The sequence below is a fragment of the Canis lupus genome, chromosome 31 (genome assembly GCF_003254725.2).
Source record: "Canis lupus dingo isolate Sandy chromosome 31, ASM325472v2, whole genome shotgun sequence".
In the NCBI taxonomy this organism is placed as follows: domain Eukaryota; kingdom Metazoa; phylum Chordata; class Mammalia; order Carnivora; family Canidae; genus Canis; species Canis lupus.
Genome location: NC_064273.1, coordinates 22,206,716 through 22,220,798, shown reverse-complemented (window position 1 = coordinate 22,220,798; position 14,083 = coordinate 22,206,716). Strand labels below are relative to the sequence as shown.

The following is a 14,083-nucleotide window of genomic DNA, read 5'->3' as shown; positions in this document are numbered from 1 at the left end:
CCCTCCCCCGACTCTTATTCTCTCCTGCTCACTTTGCTCTCTTTCCCTCTTCCTTTCTCTCAAATAAAGAAAATCTTTTTTTTTTTAAATAAAGAAAATCTTAAAAAAATACAGAGCATCTTAAGAGAATATTTATTATGAACAATCAGTCAAATTGGACAACCTACAAGAAATGGATAAATTCCTAGAAACATACAACATACCAAGAGTGAATCATGAAGAAATAAAAATCTGATCAGACCAATAATGATCAAAGAGATTGAATCAGTTATCAAACACCTCCCAAAATAGAAAAGCTCAGGACCAGATGGCTTCACCAATAAATTCTACCAAATATCAAAAGAATTAATGTAAATTATTCTCAAACTCTTCCAAAAAATTAAAGAAGAAACATTTCCAAACTCATTTTATGAGATGAGCATAGCCCTGATGCCAAAGCCAGACAAGTACATTATAAGAAAACTATAGATGAATATATTTGATAAGTTATAGATGCAAAACTTCTCAACAAAATATTAGCAAACTGAATTCAGCAGTACATTAAAAAGATTATACACCATGATCAGATGGGATTTATTCTTGGGATGTAAGAAGGTTCAACATATGTAAATCAATAAATATGATGCACCATATTCATAAAATGAAAGATAAAAATCATATATCATCTAAATAGATGCAAAAAAATTGAAAGTATTTAACATCCTTTTACAATGAAATTGGGTATAGAAGAAATACACCTCAAAATAATAAAGACCATACATGACAAACTCACTTCTAATATCACACTAAGTGGTGAAAGATGCAAAGCTTTGCCTTAAAGATTAAAAACAAGACAAGTATGTCTGCTTTCACTGCTCTTATTCAACATAGCACTGGAAGTCCTAGCTACAGCAATTAGGCAAGACAAAGAAACAAAAGACATCCAGATTAGAAAGGAAGAAGTAAAATTGCCATTATTTGCAGATGATATAATCCTACACATAGAAAATCCTAAAAATTCAACCAAAAAACTGTTAGAATTAATCAATGAATTCAGTAAAGTTGCAAGATAAAAAGTTAACATACAGAAATCAATTGCATTTTCATATACTAACAAAAAAATCTGAAAACGAAATAAAGACAAATATCTCATTCACAATAGCATCAGAAACAAAATACCTAGGAGGAAGCGGAAAATTAAAGTGAAAACTATAAGACATTGACAAAAGAAAGTTAAAATACAACTACCATTTGATTCAAAAACCCCACATCTCTGTCTATATCCAAAGGAAATGAAAACAGGATATCAAAAAGATATCTGCATTCCCATGGTTCACTTCAGAATAATTCACAATAGCCAAAATATGAAAAAACCTAAGTACCAACAAATTAATGGAGAAGTGGTATATGTATAGTGGAATATTATTCGGCCATGAAGAAGAAGGAAATCCTGTTACTTGTGACAACATAGATGGATTCTGAGGCATTATGCTTAGTGAGATAAACCAGACAAAGTAAAATATTATATCACTTATTTGTGATATATAAAAAAGCCAAACTCGTAGAAACAGAGCAGTATAGTGGTTATCAGGGGCAGGAGGATGGGGGAATTGGGGCGATGTTGTGAAATGGTGCAAATTTGAAAGTAGAATACAAATAAGCTTGGGAGATATAATGCACAACATGGTGCTTATAGTCAACAATACTGTATTATATAACGGCTAAGAGACTAGATCTTAAATATTCTTACTACAAAAAAAAAGAAATAATTATCTGGTGTGCTAAAGAGTTAGTTAAAGCTACAGTGGTAATCACACTGCAATATATAAATATACCAAATCAACACATTGTATACCTGCAACTCAAGCGATGTTATATATAAATTATATCTCAATTTTAAAAAGAAATATACTAAAGAATACAACAGATAAGCTAAAATGAAATATTAAAAATATTGAAACAAAACAAAGCAGGAAAGAGAAACAAGGGAATACAAAATAGAAGAAACAAAAATTTTAAAAAATAATAAATAGGAGAGCTAAACCCAAATATATCAATCAGTATTTACATAAAATACAAATGGTCTGAATGCACCAATTAAAAGACAGAAAGTGTCAGAATGGATTTTTTTAAATGATTCAAATATATGCTATCTATAGGAAACTCATTCAAATGTAATAAACTATGCAGTTTAGGGACGCCTGGGTGGCTCAGCGGTTGGGGGTCTGCCTTCAGCTCAGGTTGTGGTCTCCGAATCCCAGGATCAAGTCCTGCATGGGAAGCCTGCTTCTCCCTCTCTCTATGTCTCTGCCTCTCTCTGTGTGTCTCTCTCATGAATAAATAAATAAAATCTTAAAAAAAAAACCCTATGCAGTTTAAAAGTAAAATGGATAAAGTTATAACAAGTAAACAATAATCAAAATGAAGCAGGAATGGTGAACCTCATACCAGACAAACTAGGCAAGAGAGCAAAATAATAATAATAATAATCAGAGATAAAGAGGCAGCTTGCATAATGATAAAATGGCCAATTTACTAGGAATACTAAACAATTACAAATGTGTATGCACCTAAGAACAGAGCTTCTAAATATAAGCAAAAAATGACAGAACTGAAAGAAAAGAAAAAAGACAAATCCACAGCTATAATGTATACTTTATACTTCCCTTTTTTTTATTATTTATGATAATCACAGAGAGAGGGAGAGAGAGAGAGAGAGGCAGAGGGAAAAGCAGGCTCCATGCACCGGGAGCCCGACGTGGGATTCGATCCCGGGTCTCCAGGATCACGCCCTGGGCCAAAAGCAGGTGCTAAACCACTGCGCCACCCAGGGATCCCCTATACTTTCCTTTTAAATAGAATGTTGGTTTTCAGAGGCTGGTAACGGGGGCTAAGGGGTTTGGGGAGGTGTTGATCAAAAGATACAGACTTGAGTAAGTTCTGGGGCTTTAATAAACAACATACTGGCTATAGTTAACAACATTGTATTATATACTTGAAAGTTGCAAAGATAGTAAATGTTCTCACAGCACACACACAAAAATGTTAGTTATGTAAAGAGATGGTGGTATTGACTAACCCTATTTGTGGCAATCATTTCCCAATATATAAGTGTATCAAATCAGCACATTGTATACTTTAAATTTGCAAAATGTTATATATCAATTATATCTCAGTAAAGCTGGGGGGGGATCTCTTCTTAGTAAGCAAAAGAAATAGTTGACAGAAAGTGAGCAAGTTCATAAAAGAATTGCCCAATGACTTCAAAAACTGTAATTAAGTGACATTTATAAAACATTCCACTGAACAACAGAATAGACAGTTTTTCAAGTGCAATTGTACAGAAATGTACAGTCAAAAAAGAAAAGTGGCCTACAAAGATGAATGTGCAGGAAAAAAATAAAAGTAAAATTTGAATCCAACATAAATGGAGTTATAGAAAAAATAGCTGACCATGGAAAGGTTGACAGTGCTGCCATTCAAAAGGCTCTACATATGCAGCCAGAGGAACTCAGTAAATGTGTATGTATTAACAGAAATGAGAAAAGTGGTAGTATAGTGAAAAAAGGCTTTAAATGTCCCAGAAGAAGTGACAATGACAAAACTTCACATTAAAGGAACATTTGGAAATATTTCACAATATTTAAGATACAAAAGACAAACTGTTAGAAACTAATTCAAACTTAGAAAGCAATCAGACAAACTGACAAGGCACAGACAAGATGCTTGCTCTCATTTAATTTATTGCAATGAGAAGTTCAAAGTACATTTTTTGCATTTTTATAAACAAAACACTTCTCAAAATTCAAAATGTCTTAAATTACAATCTATTAAATAAGTATTAATTTCACCTTGTTTTCATTTGCCAAACACTTATAATCCACAGTAAGAAAGTGGTCAATCTATTCATAAAAAATATTAGTGGTATGGAAAAATAAAAATTTTTCCCATTGATTATTAAGATTACTTTGAACAGTTTGACCTTACAGGGTCATTTTTATAGTCCAGAACTACCAGGCAAAGAAAGGAAAAAAGGGAAGTCATAATTCAATAATGCAAGCTCCCACCTTAAATTGAAAAAAAAAAATCAAAGCAAACCAAAAACAAAGCAATCAGAGGAAATAAATAATAAAAATCAGAGAAGAAATAAATGAAACAAAAAAAAGGAAAAAGAAAAAAAAACAATGAAGCCAAAAGCTGATTTCTTTTTTAAAAAATCAATAAAATTGATAAACCTCTATCAAGTGTGACAAAGCAAAAAAGAAAGGAGATAAAAATTACCAATATAAAGAATAAAGAATATATTATTACAGACCTTGCAGACATTAAAAGAATCCTAAGATTACACTGCAAACAACTCTGTGCACATAAATAAAACAACTTAAATGAAATAAGCAATTCCTGAAAAAACTTATGCAACATGAAAGACACCTGAATAGTCTGTACCTCTTACATTTAATTTCTTTTTTTAAATATTTATTTGTTTGTTTTAGAGATAGAGAGAGACTGAGATAGGAGTAGGGGCAGAGGGAGAGGGAGAGAAAGAATCTCAAGCAGACTCCCCACTAAGTGCAGAGCACTGCACAGGCTCAATCCCATGACCCTGAGATCATGACCTGAGCTGAAATCTAGAGTTGGACACTTAACTGACTAAACCACCCTGGGGCCCTTTAAATTTAATTTCTGGATAAAATCCTTTTGAAAATGAAATATACAAGCATAGACAACTTCACTACTGATTTCCATCAAACATCTCAAGAAGAAATCACCAATTTAATATAATCTCTTCCAGAAAACAGGAAAGGAGAGGACATATCCTGACTCATTCTGTGAGGCAATATTATCCTGATATCAAAACCATAGACAGTAGGCAAAGAAAACTACAGACCAATATCCCTCATGAAGTAGATGCAAAAATATGCCCCCCCCCAAAAAAATTAGCAAATCAAATATAGTAACATATAAAACAAACAAATCGAGTTTGTCCCAGGAAAGCAAAGCTAGTTCAATATTTGAAAATTAACCAGTGTAGTCTATTATCAACAAACTATACTAAAAAATGATCATATCAATTGATGCAAAAAATATTTGACAAAATTCAATATTAATTCATGATTAAAAAAAACAAACAAGAGACTAGGAAGAGAATGAAATTTCCACAACATGACAAAGGGCATTGGTGAAAAACCTACACCTGTATTATATTTAATGGTGTAAGACTGAATGCTTTCATCCTACTACCAGAAACAAGGCAAGGCTGTCCACTCTTAACCACTTCTATTTGATACACTGGAAGTCCTAAACAAAACAATAAGGGATGTGGGGGGTGGGTGGTCAAACAGATTATAAAGAAAAAACTGTCTCTACTCACAGGCAACGTAATTTTCTATGCAGACAGTCTCAAGGAATCTACAAAAAAAAAGTTAACATGTAAAACTCAATCATATATTCCCACTAACAATAGACGATAGGCAATAAAAAACAATTTTTAAACTTACGCATAACACATACACATCATAATAACTGAAAAAATTAAAATCTACGTTCATAGATTGCAAACCCAACATAGTAAGGATGCCAACTCTACCCCAGTGAATCTACAGATAAAACACAGTCACAATCAAATCCCCAGCAGGATTTTTTTTGTTTTTTGTAGATATAGACTAGATTCCAAAATTCACTTAGACAAAGCCAAAGCATTTTGAAAAAGAATAACAAATTGGAAGAATCACAATTTTTAGGCCAAATATAAAATTATTGGGTGGTGTTGGTGAAAAGATAAATATACATACAAATCAATGAAACAGAATGGAGTTTAGAAACAGATCTCCACATATATGGCCAATTGATTATCTCTTTTTTTCCCCAAAAATTGTCTGTGTTCTACCCATTCATCCCTTTCTCCTCATTATGCCTGGCAATCACTGATATTTTTACTGTCCTACAGTTTTGCTTTTGTTGAAGAATGTCATATAATTAGATTCATACAGTAGGTACCATTTTCAGATTAGTTACTTTCATTTAGTAATATGCATTTAAAATTCATCCATATCTTTTCATGGCTTGATAGCTCATTTCCTTTTAGCACTGAATAATTTTCCATTTTTCAGATGTACAACAGTTTATGTATCCATTCACCTACTGAAGAACATCCTGGCTCCATGTTTCAGCAAATATGAATATTTTTATATTCATAAAATATGGCTCAATCAGTAAAGTACCTGCCTTGGGCTCAGGTCATGATCCCGGGGTCCTAGGATCGAGCTCTGTGTTGGCCTCCCTGCTCAGCTGGGAGTTGGTTTCTCCCTCTCCTTCTGCCCCTCCACCCACTTGTTCTCTCACTCTCTCTCTCTCTCTCTCAAATAAATAGATAAAATATTTTTAAAAATTAAAAAAATAAACATCTGTATACATGTATTTATATGGACGTAAGTTTTCAACTCACTTAGGTAAATATGAAGGAACATAGCTGCTGGATTATAGGGTAAAAATATGTTTGGTTTTGTAAGAAAGTGCCAAACTGTCTTCCAAAGTGTCTGTACCATTTTGTATTCTCACCAGACATGAATGATAGCTCAACATCCTTACCAAGGTTGTTTTCAGTGTTTTGGATTTTGGTGTGTACTGGTATCACATTGTTTTCAATTTACAATTCCCTAATGACATATGATGTTAAACATTTTTCATATTGTTATTTGTTGTCCATATATCTTCTTTGTGTGTTTGGGTCTTTTAATTATTTTTTAAAAATCAGATTATTCATTGTTTAATTGCTAGTTTTAAGAGTTCCTTGTATATTTTGCATAAGAGTCCTTTATCACATATATATATTTTGGAAACATTTATTCCCAGACTATGGCTTTCTTTCTCATTCCTTTGAGCCAATTGGTTTTTACAAAAGTACAAAGACAATTAAATATGTAAAATATAGTATATTCCAGAAATGGTTAGGACAAAGCAAATAAGACATAAGGGGAACCTCCCCCCCAAAAGAACCTTAAAAACCCACAAAAAATTAGAAATTATATAACATCTTACAAAAATTAGCTCAAAATTAATTACAGATCTGCTTATATGTGTGAGACTACAATATTTCATTATTTCAATTAGGCAAAGAATTCTTAGATTATCAAAAGCATGATCCTTACAAAAGAAATCATAAATAAGACTTCATCAAAATTAAAAATTTTCGGGACGCCTGGGTGGCTTAGTTGGCCAGGTACCTGACTCTTGATTTCTGCTCAGGACATCATTTAAGGGTTGTGAGATTGAGCCTCACACTGGGCTTGGCAGTGAGAACAGATCCTGCTTAAGATTCTGTCTCTCCCTCTGTCCCTCCTCTGCTCTCTCTCTCAAAATAAAAATAAATAAATAAATAAAATTTTTTCTTCTGTGAAAGACACTGTTAAGACAATAAAAACATAAGCTACAGACCAGAAACAGTTATTTGCAAATCCCATATCTGGCAAGTATTTGTATTTACTAATCTCTAAACTCACCAGTAAGAAAACAAACAATTCACTTTAAAAATAGTCAAAAGAGAGGCACCTGGGTGGCTTAGTTGGTTAAGTGTCAGACTCTTCATTTTCAGCTCAGGTCCTGATCTGAGTACGGGCTCCATACTCCATGAGAGTCGGCTTGGGTATTCTTTCTCTCTCTCTCTCTCTCTCTCTCTCTCTCTCTCTCTCTCACACACACACACACACACACACACACACATAAATAAATCTTTTAAAAAATAAAAACAGTCAAAAGACGTGAATGGACTTTTCATCAAAAAGGACATAGAGATGGCTAGTAAGCACAACAAACATGTTCAACAATACTGAAGAGCCACTAGGGAAATGTAAATTAAAACCACTAGAAGATATCATCACATACCTATTAGAAAGGCTAAAATAAACAATACTGATAGTAACAAGTGCTAACAAGGATACAGAACGTCTGTAACACTTGCATATTGTTGGTAAGAATGCAAATGATAAAGCCACTCTTAAAAATAGCTTGATAGTTTCTAATAAAGTGACACATACTTATCAGATCCTCATATGATCAAGCAACCCCATTTTTGAGGATTTACCCTCAGAGAAATAAAAACATATGTTCACACAAAAATCTGTACATGGATATTTATGGCAGTTCTATTGGTAATCACCAAAAGGTGGAAGCAATCCAAATGTTCTTCAACAGGTAAATGAAGAAGAGACTGTGATAGTTCCATAGAATGCAGTACTACTCATAATAAGAAGGAATGAACTATTTCTACATCAAACAACTTGGATGAATCTCAACGGCATTATGCGTAGTGAAAAAAAGTCAGTTTCAAGTTTACATACTGTATGATTCTATTTATGTGACATTCTTTAAGAGACAAAACTAGAATGACAGAAAACACATTAGTATTTGTTAAGGATTGGGAGGAGGGAAGGTATGATTTTGTACAAAGGGAAACCAAGAGGGAGTTTTTTAGGGTGGTGAAATTGTTCTTATCCTGATCATACAAATTCATTCATGTGTTAAAATGTATAGAACTGTACACCAAAAATAGTCAATTTACTGTATGCTAATTTTAAATTTTTAAAGTTAATTCCTAGAAAAAGCGATATGTTTGGGTAGACTCATTTTAAGATAATTTTATCTTGGGATGCTTCTTTGAATAATTTTTGTATATCTTTTATCTTCCCATACACTTCTTTTCTGGTTTTATCACAAACTATCTCTTTTTCCTCTTTGCTTTTTCCTGCTATTAGTACTTGGAGCATCATTCATTCTTGAATTGCTTTAGGACACTACCCTTATACTTTAAGGATACTTTATATATGGCACCACAGCAGCATTCTTCAACTTTTATGCCCATGCGAATCTGATGTGTGTCAAAATGGAAGATTTCTTACTCCTACCCATCAGAAGTCACTTAGGAGATCTAGATTAGGTCCTTGAAAATCACCATATGATATCAATGTGGGTGTTCCACTGACCACTATTCGAAAAACACTGTATTTAAAAAATGAGAACTCCCTTAGTTCGTTGAGAGGCTCTCCATGAAAGGACTTGATCAGCCTAGAAATTGGTAGAACACAGGATCAGTCTGAAAAATTTCAGTTAATGTAATCTAGAAGGCACTCACAGATTTGATTTGTCTATGAGGTAGAGACATCATGGCTAGTGTTTAAGTAATGCACGATCTCTTTGCTAGAAATTTGATTTTTGAATCCAATATATTGAGTGTTAATCTGATATAAGCATCTCCCACAACTTTCACAAAAATGGATCAAGTTTTTTTTCACAAGAAATATATAATCAAATTGTATTTTCTCCAAGGATGTAACCATAAGCTACAGATGTATTTAGCAACATGTCAGAACAACAAAGCTATACCTATTAACAATATATTTAAATATTTAAATAATACCCTGAGCCCTAAAAATTGATATATTTGTGCATGTATTTCCATACATATACATATCTACACACAATATATAAATGTGTATATACATACATAGTATTGTATATATGTGTTGTTGATAATAATTCCAGGTAAGTACGAACCATTGAGCTAACTGCTTTGCATTCATTTTCTTGTTTCAACTTGAAAGGAATGCATTATTGTAGTGTCCCTTTACAGATGACAAAATCAAGGGCTAATTTGAAAATGCTTACTTGTCCTACTAAATTATGTCAATTTTCTTGTTTTGATATTGTACTAACAGTCATATTATATCATTCATTATGGGAAGCTGGATGATGGGCTTAAGGGATTCTGTAAATATAAATAAAGAGTTCAAATAAACTTTGGTGCATTCAAGTATTTGAAGGCTTTCTAAAGCTAAAATAGGAAAGTATGGAGGCCTTGCCTTACCTTTAATCCTCCCTATATCTCAAACCAAAACTGAGAAATGGCTTTAGTAGAGAAAATAAGTCTCATATGAATGTTGTCTCAGGGAAGGGCAGGGCAGGGGATAGTAGACTGAAGATCTATAAGAGTCCTTGACCTTGGTGCTGTTGAGTCCTTGGATCTCTTTGGATGATTTCATTTGCAAGGAATAGAGGATCCAACACAAACTCACTTAAAAAGTAATGCACTGGCTTATGCAGACTAGGGGATATTACAGCTTCTGACAGGTTTGATAAGGACCTCAGTCTATTTCTCTGAGTTTCACTGAGTTCTACCCACCCTGATGCATCAGCTTTTTCCTGAGGCTGGCTTTCCTCATGATAATAAAGTATTTGTAGCAGTTCTTGGTCTCACATCAAGACACCATACCATCCAGGAGAGATGATGTTTCCTCTCCCAAGCTCTGAATAACTGCCATGGCTTTCACTTTGGCTAGTGAGTTATTACTCATGTCACGTGACACTCTTGAAGCAATTATTATGACAAGGAAGATGGCATTGTGCTACAGGCTCAGCTAATTAGTGTCTACTTTGGAAGTTGGATATCACATCAGTTACCTAGAGAGTTCAAAAAGAGAAGTGATTCAAAGAGAATTTTGTATTGACTTACTCCTGTTTTACATGGAGCTGACTGTATTTTCCAAATATGGCTGCAACAATAGCATTCATCTACTTGTTTTTCCTAACATGTGATCCTCACCTCCCTTCCATCAAGTTGTAGTGCCTATGTCACCCTTTCTTTGATAATTGTTGGACCCTTGTGACGGTCTTATCCAAGACGGTGGCAGAAATGAGGCAATGTGCCTTTCAAGACCAGATCCCAAATGCCATGCACTTCAGCCCTGATGTCTTGGGGTTTGGGTTCTTGACACCTAGCTGCCATGCTGTAAGGAAGCCCAAGCAACTGAGCAAAGGCATCCCTTCATCAGAGAAAACTTTCTCTGAAGGCCAAAATGCCATTAGGATCTCCCTTATACACATTCCCAATGCTGTGTACTTGTCTTACCCTGAAAACAACAGTGCTTACTTAATTGCTTGAATATTTTATTCATTCACAGACATCTCCCACTAGAATTTAATTGCAGGAGAACATCAACGGAGACTGTCTTATTCTTGTCACCCTCACAGCTAGAATGCCTGCCATATAATGGGCAGTCAACAAATGTCACTTGAATTCAAGGGGGAATAAAACTGCCAAGCAATTGGTAATACTCCCTTCAGGCATTTGATCTTAAGGATGAGGTAAAGCTCTTTCAGATGATCTGAAAGCCTACAGAAAGACCCCAGCTATTGTACTAAACATTAAATGCTCATAAAGCTCAAATCTACAAAAGCTGGGCACCCAAGAGATACTGATTTGCACTCCAAATTACAGTTATCTGGCACCATGCCCTTTTTTGTTGGCAGGAGTATCTTCCCTTTGAAGCCATCTCAGAAAGCTCTGGAATCCCCATCAGGATGTGTCACAGGTGCTGGATCATCTCATTTGCTCAGAGACACCTCTATGTCCTGCTTTCTTTATCAAAATCACAATAGTGATACAGTCATAGATGTGAGTTAGTCATTGATGTTAGCAATACTGACATTTTGGACTAACTAATTCCTTATATTATGGGAGAGAAATAGATTGCCCCAAATATTGTGGGATGTATGGAAATATCCCTGGCCTCCACCCTCCAGATAAAGAAGGAACGGTACTAATGTTGGAGAAGCATCAACAATGTAGTGTAGGGGCACCGGGGTGGCTCAGTTGGTTAAGTGTCCAACTCTTGGTTTCAGCTCCGGTCATAATCTCAGGGTTGTGAGATGGAGCCCCACACTGGGCTCTGTGCTCAGCGTGGAGTCTGCTTGAGATTCTCTTTCTCCCTTCTACTTCTGCACTTCCTGATCACGCTCTCTCACACTTTCTAAAAATAACTAAATAAATCTTTTTTAAAAAGTCTCTACTGTAGATAAACTCACATTTATTTTTTAAGATTATTTATTTATTTGAAAGAGAGAGTACAAGTGGGGGGAAGGACAGAGGAAGAGGGAGAGAGAGAATCTGAAGCAGACCCCATGCTCAGCGTGGAGCCCGACACAGGGCTTCATCTCACAACCCTGAGATCACTACCTGAGTCGAAATCAAGAGTCAGACACTTTACTGACTGAAACACCCAGGCACTTCATTTTGTTTTTTAATAATGAGAGAACTGAATCATTATTTCATTACTTTAGCAAGATGCCTTGATGGAATGGGTATCCAAATATTGGATAAATGTTATTAGTGTGTATTCAGATTGTGTTTACATAGGTCTAGTGTTTTTCAAGGATTTTACTGCCAATTTAAAAAATGAATCAAGTAAAGCGTCAAGTAACTTAACTCTTTCTAAGAGGATTAATCAATAACCAAATGCTAACACAAATTACAGTCTGTCTGCACAATGTAAATTCAACCAGTTGAAAAGGTGGGGAGAGTTGGAGAAGAGGCAAGCATTTTCTTTCTTCTGCAAGTTAACATATAACTGATTTATTACTCCTTTCTCCTCCACTCCCAAATTCACTTGTAATTTTATCAGATCAACTGGGTGTCTTGGCACCATAAAGCCTCAATATATATTCAAGCTGTTTGCCCAGTAAATTAACTGCAATATTATGGGAGCATTTTTCATATGCAAATGTGCACTATGAAGTGCACCAAACTGAAAACCAACAGCAGTTTCCTCTGAAACTTGAAAATCAGCTCCTAAAATTTATCTTCTTTAACCATCTGGTCATGATGCTAAATGACTTGGTAGAAAAACTGTCTCACATTTTTACTGGCTTGAGACAGGGTAAATTTTTGTTTTTAATATATTCCATGAATCTTGTATTCAAAGAAACCAGTAGAGAGGCGCTGATATCAGTATAAATTTGTATAAAGCTCAGATACCTACTGTGCATGTATACCATTCTTGATCTTCTGGATTTGTTCTTTTCTACATACTCCCGCTTAATGTTTCACTGTTATTCTCCTCTAGCCACACAGTTCTTCTTTTAAAAAAATGATTTATACATAGAGATCTTTTCATTCCTTTATTCTTTTATCTTCCTATCCTGAGGAGTTCATGGTCATTCCCTGTTTTAATTATACTATGTCATCTTCAATCTGATTTTCTTTAGCCTGTTAGGTACAAAGGTCTGTGCATATCCACTAGGTTGCTTTTATTTTTAAAACCCCAAATAGGGACACCTGGGTGGCTCAGTGGTTGAGTATCTGCCTTTGACTCATGGGATAGACTCTCGAATTTGGCTCCCTACAGGGAGCCTGCTTCTCCCTATGTCTATGTCTCTGCTTCTCTCTCTGTGTCTCGAATGAATGAGTGAATGAATGAATGAATGAATGAACTAAAAAAATAAAATAAAATAAAACCCAAATAAACTGTATTTGTTTCATGATTCCTAGACCGGTATATTTTTAAATAATTGGATACCCTTCCTGACGAATTTGCAGAAAGAAATTTTGCTCTTCTGTTTCTCTTAAGATTTTGACATCAGGAAGAGCTCTGAGACTTCCTGGAACAGAAGAAAAGAGTGCAAGCCATTTTACTTATAGAAAAGGAAAGTATGTCAACTGAGCAACTGTAAGAACTGTCTAAAAGTAAGATTTTAGAATTTGAAAACCACATCTTTAGCTTTTTCTCTCTGACCTAAATATAGTCCTATTCTAAATTATAATTTTTAAAAATGCAAAACTAATTTCCTGAATCAACATAATATTTTGCAGCAGAAAAGATTAGGAAACAGGTCTTTTTTTAAGAGGACAATTTTCACCACCACAGCGACTTCCTTTAGCTGTTTGCTCTTCTTTCTCCAAATATCCTTGAGAGAGCTACAATACAAGGTGTCTTGAAACAAAAATATATTGATTTCCAGTGGCCTCTGGCAAATATTAACATTTTTTCTTATTTATGTAACTTAATCCTTAACCAGAAAAGGAAAGCAAAGAGAAGAGAAGAGAGAAAAGGAAAGAAAACCACTGTTTTGCAATGATAGGTTTGTCTTATATTCTTGGGGAGCAATTAGTATTTACATGACTAAGGGAACTTTCATGCTTTTCATTCTACTGGAATAAGTTACTAACTAACCCAAAGACAGTGGTCCCAGAGAAAGCAGTTAGTGGTTCTGCTGTCATGAACTCCCCTCAGAAGAAACACCTGTGCAGCTGGTCACAGTGTAGAAGGGCCCTCAG

The 14,083-nt window shown here is 34.6% G+C and overlaps 1 long non-coding RNA gene across 4 annotated transcripts in view; it reads right to left on the bottom strand.

The window, feature by feature from the left end:
- LOC112661805 (uncharacterized) overlaps positions 1 to 14,083 on the bottom strand; it is a 414,903-nt gene that overhangs the window by 280,951 nt on the left and 119,869 nt on the right. For all 4 annotated transcript variants that reach the window (XR_007407640.1, XR_003137985.3, XR_003137981.3 and 1 more), the window contains one exon: positions 5,351 to 5,388. This is a non-coding gene — a long non-coding RNA (uncharacterized LOC112661805). The remainder of the gene's footprint in view (positions 1 to 5,350; positions 5,389 to 14,083) is intronic.